The sequence below is a fragment of the Dasypus novemcinctus genome (genome assembly GCF_030445035.2).
Source record: "Dasypus novemcinctus isolate mDasNov1 chromosome 12 unlocalized genomic scaffold, mDasNov1.1.hap2 SUPER_12_unloc_2, whole genome shotgun sequence".
Taxonomy (NCBI): Eukaryota; Metazoa; Chordata; class Mammalia; order Cingulata; family Dasypodidae; genus Dasypus; species Dasypus novemcinctus.
In genome coordinates this window covers 240,832-253,679 of record NW_026688130.1, presented here as the reverse complement: position 1 = coordinate 253,679, position 12,848 = coordinate 240,832, and the positions used below count along the sequence as shown (strand labels likewise).

At 41.9% G+C, this 12,848-nt stretch overlaps 1 long non-coding RNA gene across 1 annotated transcript in view; it reads right to left on the bottom strand.

Moving 5' to 3' along the window:
* Positions 1 to 930: 930 nt before the first annotated feature.
* Positions 931 to 12,848, bottom strand: part of LOC131277406 (uncharacterized) — a 51,472-nt gene continuing 39,554 nt past the window's right edge. The window contains exon 4 of the long non-coding RNA XR_009184576.2: positions 931 to 1,088. This is a non-coding gene — a long non-coding RNA (uncharacterized lncRNA). The remainder of the gene's footprint in view (positions 1,089 to 12,848) is intronic.

Here is a 12,848-nt window from a genome sequence, read left to right as displayed (position 1 = left end):
AAGACAACGCAGGACACTCTTCTGGCCTCCTGGAGCCTTCCAACAGGTGCTTCATCTCGTTCCAGAGAGCTCTGGGTGTTTGCTAACTGCCCTGTGGCAGGAGCTGACTCTAGGAGCTCCTTACTCTGCCACCATCTTCCTGTATAGTTGCCATTGAATTTTAATACCATTTCTACACTAATTATCACAAGTTAGGTTAGGTTGCCATTAACTACAAAACCAAGCACTCTAATTCACATTTCTTGCCTCCCACTGTCTTTGCTATTCTTCTTATACTAAGATAGATGGCTAAACCAGCAGCTCACACTGAACTTGTTAATCCACAAACTCCAAACACTCTACCCACCTGTCCAAGGCCAAAATATTCCAAGTAATTCATGGTTAAAATGCCAATGTGCTCGGAGATACTCTATGTCCTCCCAGCTCCCAAGGAATAAATGATGGTTGAGGTTCTCAATGACTAAGAAGATGAGGTGGCACCATCTAATGTTCAGGTGGGGATGCTATTCCATTCTACGATATAAATTTTACCTTTTTTACTTCTTTATCTTTCCAGTGATTTCTTATAAAGAGACATAATCATGTACCTGTATTTGAGATAAACAACTTTGTAGGAGAAGAAAGTGTCAAATCGGGTCCTATTCAAATTGACCCCTTTATAAAAAGGGATTCTCAAGAGGCAGCAGCAGATTATTAACTATATGGTAGGGGTCATTACCTCAGCAACACTTTTCCCTCCATCTATTAAGAATTCTGTAATTGCAAAGCAACATGGACTTGAGAGACGTATGTCCGGGCAAAGCCAAGCCTGGCCCTTCCACAGATGTCCTGATACTTCCTTATGGGGCCTTTGACTTAACCACCGTTTCCCACCTATTCTTCTAAAGCACCAAGAGAACACAGGACCTGAGCAAACACTACACAGCATGATCTGATACAGAGTTTTCATTTCTGTAATTGGGCATGACTCTAAAAGCAAGCAAAAACAGTGCATATTCTGGAATCACTCACTTTTGAGGAAAAATCTGTATAAGAAGATAAGAGACTGACTGCTGGCTTTGTCTGAAGAATCATTCTGGTTCCATATGCTAGAAGAAACAAGGATTGGGGTATGGTTAGAGAAACTGATATTCCAGGTAAAGAACTACCGTTCTTATAAGCATCAGTGGTCCCGTAAGCTGGCATGGATTCTGGGTACAGGGACTTGGAACTCTCTATGTGCAAGCCTGTGGGGGTGCTTGTGAATGTGGGGTCAAGGCAGGAGGTGTGAGTGAGAGGGGCAGTGGGGGACATATCCTGGGACACACTTCTAGCCTCCACTCTTCACCCAAATCCAAAATTCCAGGATTAGGAATGAAACTGAACTGGCTCCCATTTGAGAGAAAGTGCTGTCCAGCTGCCCCTCAGCACTGCCCAAGGCCTGGCAGGGTTTCTGGAGGACTTGGGGAAGGGGCGACTGACTGGCCTGTTTCACACCCTGGCTCTCCCCCTCTGCTGACCTGCTCTCCTGGAATGAACCAGGCCCACCACAGCGTCTCTGGACCACAGGGCCCAGGGCTCCCTGCTCCTCTCAGCACCCACAGCTCCAGCCAGACAGGGCTGCCCTGTCCCCCAAGCTCTACTCATGCCCCTCCCTGACAACGTTCCTCAGGCCACTGCGGGTTTTCCTGCACTGGGCCACGTGGACACGCATAAATCTTTTCCCCCCTCCCTCCCCCAGCTGTCAACACTGTTCCAGAACAAGTCTGATTCTAGAAATTATCCTGTACTAGGGTCAAATAAAGAGATTTGGGAAGTAAAAAGAGATGAAAAGAAAGAAGAGGAAATGTGGAATCAGAAGAAGAGAAGAAGGGAAACAAGTGCACATGGAATCCACAGCTTTCCTAGCTTTCTTTTTGGCATTTCAGGAAATTCAGGAATACTGAAGGGAACACAAGGGTAGCTGCAATTAATGTCTTATGTCACCATGCACGTGAAGTATAGAACTAGCTGATGAAAACAGACACAGGAAGTGAAAGGTGTCCTGAGAACTACACAGGGAACAGAGACCCCTTCCATACAAGCCCCTAGGGTGCTTGGTCATTCACCCAAAGGCTCCTCAATTTGGAGAAGAGGGCTTGTAGCTGTCTGTAGGGTCAACATGGACAGCTTCCTCCTCCATTCCTCTCTCTGCCTTCCCAGATTCCAGAACGTGTGTTTGTATTGCGGATCCTAGTACTGACAGCTACAAAGACCATGCATGAACTGAGGGTCTTTGCAGGAACCTCAGAAGATCTCTTGTTTGCAGACTGAAAGAAGGCATAAAACCAAAGAAATGGAGATGCCTCAGGACTCGACCCCTTATACCCTTTCTCTAATGAGCCAATTCTGTGAAAGTCGGGGTTTTAGTACAATAGATCTAAAGTGAGTTTTAGAAAAAGGCTTTACTTTTAATATTAGGTATTATATTAAACAATATTTTACCCCAACTAGTTTTTTTCTTAATATTGATCAATAAAACAAACACATATACAGATAAGCACCCTAAAGAAAGACAGAGTTCCCTGGATTATATGAAGTCTGTCTTCCCGGTGGCTTCCACCAAGGACACTCCCTCTCTCATAGAACCCTCATTGAGTCATAGCTGAACAAGCAACTGTAAATTTAATACTTAGCATCTGTCCTCAGGCCAATGTCTTTCTAAACACTTCCTTTATTGAACTCTGCTCACTCACATGGAAGGGAACAACGGAACATTATGACCCATGACCCATGGACTAAATGTAATACTTGGACTTCCATGCCTTTTATACTTGCACATCAGTTTTCTTGGGTATAAAATTAATGACTCCATTTTCCTTTGACACGATGCACTGTTTTCAAAACGTTGATGATATTCTAATGTTCTTTCAATTATGCCACTTGGTTTTTTCTAAATGCACAAAGGATTTCTATTTTTCTTTAAAGCCCACCTATTTGACTAGAATATATATTGTCATTATAATCATTTTCATTCAGTGCTCTGTTTGAGAGCAGCAAGAGACAAGCAATGCATGTAAGACTAAACACAGATTTCTCATCAGAAACCATGCACGAAAGAACAGAGTGGAATGATGTATTTAAGACACTGTAAGAGAAAAACTTTGAAATTAGAATTTCACATCTGGCAAGACTGTATTTCAAAATTGAGGATGAGTATAGAATATTCACAGATAAACAGAAATTGAGAGAGTTTATAACGAAGAGACTAATTTTGCAGGAAATACTAAAGGGTGTGCTCCTGCTCGAAAAAACAAAAAGAGGAGAGAGAGGCTTGGAAGAGAGTCTACAAATGAAGATTGTAGCAGTAAAAGTAACTGAGAGTATCAAAAGAGTGGTGAAAATAAAAGATGATAGAAAAAACCTCAATGTTTAGGCATGAACTTAACCAACATTGCAAAGCCCCTGTATACAGAAAACTACAACTCATTGTTAATTTTAAAAAGATCTAAATAATTGGAAGGACTTTCCATGATCGTAGACTGGAAAATTAATATTAAATGCCAGTTCTACTCTAATTGATACACAGGTTCAGTGCAATCTTATTAAAATTCCACCAGCATTTAAAAAAGAAAAGGAAAGCAGGATTATAAAATTTATTTGAAATGGGGAGGGGTCTTCAATAGCCAGACACATCATAAAAACGATAAGCGAACTTGGAGGACTCTCACTTCCATATGCACTCTCACTCTGGATTTTAACTCATATTCCCTACCTGCAGAGGTAAAAACAGCATGGTCCTGGCATACAGAAAGACACACAGACCAATGGAAACAACATGATGGTTTCAGAAACAGACCACCACATCTAGGGTCAAGAGATTTTGGACAAACCTGTCAAACACACCCAGCTCAGGCAGAACTGTCCATTCAACAAATCTACATGGGAGAACTGTAGAGCCGTAGACAAAAGAAAGAAAAAGGACCCTGTAGCACTTTGATATTATTCATACATTTCAAAAGAAATTTTGGATTATGTTTGTAAATTATCTTTTCCTCTGGGTATATGAGATTATACTGGATTCACAGGTTTACTTGATTCAGTAAACTTAACCTACTTGTGTCAGTAGGGCCTTGAGCACCAGCCCCATGGCGGGTTGGGACTCTCCGATAAAAAGTATGGCGAGGACAGAATTGAGGGTTTTTGATGTTGGAGTTTTGATGCTGGAGTTTGATGCTGAAGTCTTAAGGTGGAGCCACAAGAAGGAAGCACAGAGAGGTAAGAGAAGCAAGCCCCAGGAAGGGAGGAACCCAGGAAGCCTGAACCCTTGCAGATGGCAGCAGCCATCTTGTTCCAACAAGCAAAAACAGACTTTGGTGAGGGAAGCACCTTATACTTCATGGCCTGGCATCTGTAACCTCCCACCCAACCAATTTCTGGTATTTTGCATCAGCACCCCCTTGGCTGACTAATACAGAATTTGTTCCCGAGGTGTGGGGAAGTTCTTTGGCAATTACCAAAATGCTGGAATGGTTTTAAAAAAGGGCAAGGGGTATTTTTTTAAGGAATTGTGAGATACTTGGAAGAAAAGACCTATAGTGCTTTGAAGAGACTGCTGATAGCAATATGGATGCTAAAGAGACTTTTGATGATGCCTTACAAGTAAGCGATGAAACTATCATTGGAAACTGGAGGAAAGGCGATCCATGTTTTAAAATTGCAGAGCACTTAGCAAGATTAACTCCTGGTATTTCATGGAAGGCAGAATTTGAAAATGGCAAGCCTGGGCATTTAGCTGAAGGAATTTCCAAATGAACCTGGAGAATGCAGCTTGGCGTCTGCTTTCAGCTTATAGCAAAATGCTAGATAAGAGAGATACGCTGAGGACTGAACTGTCAGGAATAAAGAAAACAGAAACGGATTCCAGAATTTCCAAGCTTCTGGAGATGAAGATCCCTGATGGAAGTGCCCCATTGGAGGACTTAACTAAACTAGGAACTAGTAAATCAAGATTGAAGATATATTTATCTAGGAAAGATTTGTGGGACGGCTTACTGTCTGAACGCGTGTACCCCTGCTTACTACATGCTAAACCAACAAAGTTTATGAAAGAGCTGTATGAACAAAAAAAACCTGTCAGCCTGTAATAAAAAGGACAGGGAAAGGAGAGATTGAAGGAGAAACAGCTTTAAGAGGAAAACCATGGAAGTTGAGATCTGGAATTAGGACATCACCTTGGGACAAGAGAGGAACCCCACTCATATGGACAGAGGGTGATTTTGCCAGCAGTTGAAGAGGGTGGATGTTCCTGACCGATGTTCTGGGAGAGTTTTGCTGCCCCATGGTACAGAGAGGGTGGAACACATTCCCCAAGGAATAGGGCAGTTAAAGTCAGCACCCCACAGGTCTGAGATGGGTGGACCCATCCCCCAAAGGTTAGGGAAGGCCAGGTCGTCAACTCACTACTCTGTGAGAGGGTTGAGCCTGTATGCCGAAGGTTAAGGAAGGCCAGGTGGTCAACTCATTGCTCTGAGAGAGCTGAGGTTGTATGCCATAGGTTAGGGAGAATGGTGTCTTCACATCACTCTACTAGGGGGGGGTTAAGACTCTAACCCAAAGATTGGGTAAGGTGTGGCAATCACCCCAACACACTTGGAGGGAGACACCTAGACCTTGGTCAATGCCACGATGCTTCATGAGGGTAGAAACAAGAAAATAACCATTGGACAAGTCAGTGGTACGGGTGGTTCCACATATGGACCCAAGAAGAAGAAATCATCATCTGAAGAATAACTCGAAGACTGACACTGAATGGAGGATGCCCGGCAGCTTTACTGAAATGTAGAGTACCCATGACTCATGTTTCCCTCCCAATTTCTCTTGATTATAATGAAAATGTTTACCCTTTGTCTGTCCTTTTCTGTACTGGAAGTAGATGAATGGTTTTGTAAGTTTCACAGGTCTATAGAAAACTTTGCTCCAGCACAAACTGTATTTCTTTAAATTGATGGCCATGTGATTTAGTACTTGCACTGTAACTGACTTAAATTTTTTTTTTATTGGGGATGTCTTTTTGGAATTTCGAGGGTGGGGTGTAGCAGTTTGCAATTATTGATGAATTCCAAAAAGAAATATTGGATGGTGTTTGTAAACTGGTCTTTTCCTCTGGACATATGAGATTATACTGCACTCAGTATACTTGAGTAGTTAATCAAGTAAACCTCTTATGTCACTTGGGCATTGAGTACCTGAACTTGGTGGGTGGGGATTGACAGATAAAAGGCATGGCAAAGGACAGAGTTGAGGGGTTTTGATGTTAGAGTTTTGATGATGGAACTTGATGCTGAAGCCTTATGCTGGAGGCCCAAGAAGTAAGCACACAGAGGTCAGAGAAGCAAGCCCCAATAACGGAGGAACTCAGGAACCCTGAACCCTCACAGATGTCAGCAGCCGTCTTGATCCAACAACTGAAAACACACTTTTGTGAGGGAAGCAACTTATGCTTGATGCCCTGGTATCCGTAAACTCCTACCACAAATAAATACCCTTTATAGAAACCTAACTCTGGCAGTTTGAGATAACTGATGAATTCCAAAAAGAAATACTGGATTATGCTTCTAATCTGATCTGTATATGGGCGTGATTGAGTTATGATTAGGGCTTTGACTAGGCCACCTCATTAGGGCATTGATTCCCCACACCATGGTGGGTGGGGACTAACAGATAAAAGGCCAAACAAAGGACAGAGTTGGAGCTTTTGATGCGAGGGTTTCTGATGCTGGAGTTCGATGGTCAAGACATAAGCTGGAGCCCTGGAAAGTAAGCTCACAGAGGAAAGAGAAGTCAGCCCCAGGAAGAAAGGAACCTTGAACCCAGAGAAAAGCAAGCCCAAGGAATTAGGACCCAGGAAGCCAGAGCCCTAACGGACATCGGCAGACATTTGCTCCAAACAGACTTAGGTGAGGGAAGTAACTTAAAGCTTCATGGCCTCGTATCTGTAAGCTCCTACCCCAAATAAATACCCTTTATAAAAACCAACCAATTTCTGGCATTTTGCAGCAGCACCTCATTGGCTGACTAATACACCAGCCCATTTCTGTTATTTTGCATCAGGACGCATTTGGGTGACTCATACAGACCCCTACCTCACACCTTGTACGAAAATTAACTCAAAATTGAACAAAAACCTAAACATATGAGCAAGAACCGGGAGGCGGACTTGGCCCAGTGGTTAGGGCATCCGTCTACCACATGGGAGGTCCGCGGTTCAAACCCTGGGCCTCCTTGACCTGTGTGGACCTAGCCCATGCGCAGTGCTGATGTGCGCAAGGAGTGCCGTGCCACGCATGGGTGTCCCCCACATAGGGGAGCCCCACACGCAAGGAGTGCGCCCCGTAAGGAGAGCCGCCCAGTGCCAAAGAAAGTGCAGCCTGCCTAAGAATGGCGCCACCCACACGGAGAAATGACACAACAAGATGACGCAGCAAAAAGAAACACAGATTCCCGTGCCGCTGGCAACAGAAGCGGACAAAGAAGATGCAGCAAATAGACACAGTACAGACAACCGGGGTGGGGGAGAGAGGAGAGAAATAAATAAATAAATAAACCTTTAAAAAAAAATAGCAAGAACCATAAAGCTTCTAAAAGAAAATGTAGGAAAATATCTTCAAGACTTGTGGTGGGTTGTAGATTCTTAAAGGAGATAAGAGAAGGACTGAGATGGACTACTGATGTTTAATGTAGGTAGAAGTTTTAAGTAACCTTACTGTAAAAAGTGTGGAAATGTATAGAATTGATGGTAACACATTATAGTGAGTAACAGACGGTGTATGAACGGGAATATGGCTGAAAAGTGTACTCTAGGGATGTAAATGTCAGTTAACAGAAAGCTGGAGAATCATCTAGGAACTAAATAGCACAGTAAAACCAGAGGTGGATGAGAACTGTGGCTGACGGTACAGATGCAAGAGTGTCCTTTGTGATGGAGAGCAAATATACATCACTATTGCAAGGTGGTGGGAATGTGGAGAAGCATGGGAAAAATACAACTGGAGTGACCTATGGACTGTGGTTAATGATAATAATGTAATATTCACAATCAATGCCAAAGATGTACTGTGTTGATAATGTGGGAGGATGGAAAAGCGTGCCAACTGTAAGCTATGGCCTTGGTAATAACCTGATGATATTGTCTCATAACCTGTAACATATATGCTACCACGTTGTGGAGTGTTGATAGAGGGGTGTTGAATCAGAATTCTGCATATCTGCATGATTGTTTTCTAGGTTTATAACTACCGTCATAAAGATATATTTAAAAAATAAAAACAGCCCAATTGGAGGAAAAACAAACAAATGTAAGATAACGACTATAGTTGGTAGTAAGATTTTGATGATATTCTTTCATAATTTGTAACAAATGTTGCAAAACAATGCAAGGTATTGCAGGAGCATTGATGTATGGGACCCCTGTATGACTGTATGCATGTTTACATTATAAGTTCACACCTTTTACTATACACACTGTTTACCTATGTTCACGTATGAATCCTACAAAATAATACTACTATGGTGGGTTAGGGGAAAAACACACCAAAGGTAAGATGCTTTGGTTAGTAGTAATATTTTGAGGATACTCTTTAATGTTTAGTTAAAAATATTTCACAACCATGTAAGGCACTGCTGGGAGGGTGAGGTATGAGAGCCCTGGATGACGTTAAGTATGTTTGTTTTGTAAGTTCACAACTATTACTATAAATTTATAGTTTATGTATTTTTAGGTATGAGTGATATACTTCAATAAATGAACAAAAGTGAAAAGAAAATCCACAATTCAAAAGTTCCCTGGGGGCGATCAATAAGAAAATGGAGGTAAAACAGGCAAGCGTCAGTGAGATGGAAGTGAGATGAGTAAAATGATTTACTGAGGATCACGGGGGAAAAAAGATTGAACTAAAGTTAATGGAGCCTTACAGACATGTAGGAGAGTTAACATTCATACCAAATGCTCCTAAAAACAAACTAGCAAAACAAGTGAATAAACCAACTCACGGGAGTTAACTACATGACTCAGCGGGGGCAGTGCCAGCTTCTCACAATAAGGTCCCAGGATCAACGTCCACTCCTGCAACCACAAAAAGAAAAACGAAAAATTTACCTACATCAGCGGAGACAAAACCGGCGATTGGGATCAAAAGAGGAGGAGGATGGGAAGCAGACTTGGCCCAGTGGTTAGGGCGTCCGTCTACCACATGGGAGGTCCGCTGTTCAAACCTCGGGCCTCCCTGACCCGTGCGGAGCTGGTCCATGCAGTGCTGATGCGCACAAGGAGTGCCCTGCCACGCAGGGATGACCCTGCGTAGGGGAGCCCCACACGCAAGGAGCGCGCCCCGTAAGGAGAGCCGCCCAGTGCCATGAAAGTGCAGCCTGCCCAGGAATGGCGCCGCACACCCAGAGAGCTGACACAACGAGATGACGCAACAAAGAGAAACACAGATTCCTGTGCCGCTGACAACAACAGAATTGGACGATGAAGAACACGCAGCAAATAGACACATAGAGCAGACAACGGTGGAGGGGGGGAGAAATAAATAAAATAAACTTTAAAAAAAAAAGAAGAAGAGGAGGAGGAGGAAGCAGGGAAGTCCTGAGGGGGAATTTACACAACAAAGAAATAGCCAGTGACAATAGCAGAAGAGAGTCACTGGCTAACCTCCAAGGGAGGGGGCATGGCAAGCAAACACATGAAAATGGGCAATTATTTAAACAGACATTTCTTCAAAGAAGATATACAAAGGGCCAATAAGCATATGAAAAGATGCTCAAGTCCATTAGCCATCAGGGAAAGGCACATCAAAAGCATGAGGACTTATGACTTCACACCCATTAAAAGGGCTATTATGTTAAAAATTGGAAAAGAGCAAGTGCTAATGAGGAAGCATGTAAATAGCAAACCTTATACATGGGTGGTAGGAATATAAAAATGCACCCAGTGTGGAAAACAGTTTGGCAGTAACTCGAAAAGTTAGACTTAGAATTAACATATGACCTGGCAATTCCACTTCTAGATATATTTCCAAAACAAATGAAGAGGCAGGGATTCAGACAAGTATTTGTATACCAATGGTCACCGCACAGTACACAAAAGGTAGAAGCAAATATCCACCAACAAGGGCTGCCAAGGCTGTAGCTGCGGGAGGGGTGAGCCTCACTCTCTGGTAGAGGCGTGGGTGGCCGCGGCCTCTGGGCTGGGATGAACCGCGCTCCTGCTGGAGGCAGGACAGCCAAACCCGAGCTAAAGCCAGCACAGCGGTAGCAGCTGGACTGACCATTGCTGCTGCAGGATTTGCAGGCCGTTAGGTTTTGCAAGCCATGAAGCAAATGGAGCCTCAAGTAAAACGAGTTTTTCAAAGTCTCCCAACATCTGCCTTCAGTGGTGGCTATTACAGAGGTGGGTTTCAGCCCAAAACGACAAAACCAGAGGCAGCATTCATACTAGGTGGAAGCCCTACTGCCAATAAAGGAAAACTAAGGGATGCTCATAGACAAATTATGCTCTTACATCACCCAGGCAAGGGAGGATCTCCTTATTTAGCAGCCAAAATCGATGCAGCTAAAGATTTACTACAAGGTCAGGCTAAGAAATGAAGTAAATGTAGGATGAATTTTAAGTTCATATCAATTTATGCATATGATTACCAATTTTTATAATAAAATGCCTCTAAGCCGTAATTTGTAAGAAATGAGTTAGCACAAAGCCTTGTTATAATTGTTTAAACTTGAGAATTTAAAATCATACTATACACTAGGATATTTGGAGGTTTTTAATGATAAATGTACTTAGACCATTTAAATAAAAATATTATTCATTACTCATTTAGCTAATAATTATCTAACTATGTGTACCAGGCATTCTACAAGGGAAGGTGAGCCACAGAGTTCTCAGACTAATGGCAGGCTGATAAACAGGTAATTAAAACACAGTGTGATGTTCTGATGGAATTCGCACAAACTCTTGTAGTGATTTTTACCTTGTTAGGAGAACACAGAAAACCACTTTGTAAAAGGCAACGGCCCAACTACTTGGAACCCTGTAGCTAAGTGACACAATCTTGATAGAAAAAATTAATCCAACTATGTATATGTAACAACGCACAATTCTTACATTAAAAACTGTAATAATAAGATACAAAGAAAAAAAAGCCAACCAACTGATGAACGGATAAACAAAATGTGGTAAATACATATGACAGAATATTATACAGCTGTAAGAAAGAAAAAAGTCCAGATGCATGTGACAGCATGGATGAACACTGAGGACATTATATTCAGTGAAATAAGCCAGACACAAAAGGAAAATCATCGTATGCTCTCACGGATAGTAACTAATGATAATAAGCAGACTCATACATTTAGACTCCAGACTAATTTACCAAGGGATAGAATGGGGGTAGAGAATGGAGAGCTCATGCTTAAATCGCACAGAATTTCTATTTCGGGTGACTGTAAATGTTTGGAAATAGACAGTGATGGTGGTAGCACACTACTGGGAATGTAGTTAACTGTGCAGAATTATGTTTATAAATGTGGTTGAGAGGAGTTTAAGGTAATATACGTTACAGAAGGAAAGTTAGAAGCCAAAACAGGATTGTTTAACTGAACGCTGTTGTGGATGATGGACTCGGTTAACAGTACAAATACAAGACTGTTCTTTCATGAATCATAGCAAATATATGACTCTATGACATGTTGTTAATAATAGGATGGTATATGGAAAATGAAACCCTCATGTAAACTATGGACTGTAGGTATCAGTAATATCTTATTTTCCTTCATCAGTCCTAACAAAGGTAGCACACCAATGCAAGGTATCAATGGAGGGATACATGAGAACATTGTGTTTTTCACATGACTTTACTATAAATATACAACCTCGCTAATTATTACAAAATTGCACAAATTTAAGAAAGCATTAGGCTAACTGAAAGAAACCAGACATAAAGTACTTCATATTCTATTATTTCATTACTATAAAATGTAAGGATAAATGAACTTATAGAGATGGAAATAGATTAGTTGTTAGTCAAGGCTGGGGAATAACAGAGGGATTGAGAGGTGACTGCTAAGAGCTATGGGGCTTTCCTTCCTGAAGTGAGAAAATGTTCTAAACTTGACTGTGGTGATGAATGCACAACTCTTTGAATATACTAAAAGTCATCGAGGACACTTTGTACAGATTGTCTGGTATGTGAATGTATCTCAAGAAAACTGCTCCTAAAACTTGGTACATACATCGTGGAGGTCCTTTTAGTTCAGTATAAGAACTCTGGATTTTACTGTAACCTGGGAACGTATGGGGTTCAGTAAAGAGTAACAAGGGACAACACCTGCCTTAGGCTTTCACAGGATCATGCTGACTACAAGAGAAGAATGGACCACAGAGGCAAGCAGGCCACAATGCAGACCAGGTAGGAGCTATCACAGTATTCCAGGTAAGAGACATGGTGGATTAGACAAAGCAGTAGCTGTGTAACAAATGGACCACACTAATGAAAGATGTTGTTCCTGAGGGAAAGTGTGCTAGCGGGAAGGGTGGGGTATACGGGAATCCCCTCTATTTCTGATGGAATATGTATGTCATCTAAAGCTACTTTATAAATAAAGAAAAAAAATTTTTTTTTATTTTGACATGGAAGCAGAAGAATCACTGGAGTCTCGGTCAGGCTAGGCAATAGAAATACTGAGGCATCATCAAACCTATTTCATATTTGAAAACATGGAGACGGAATCCTAAGGGAGAGTGCGCTGAATGATCCATAAAAAACAAAAATGACACATCAGTCTTAGACAAACTTTAAAATACCGATCTATAAAACATAAACTATAAAGGC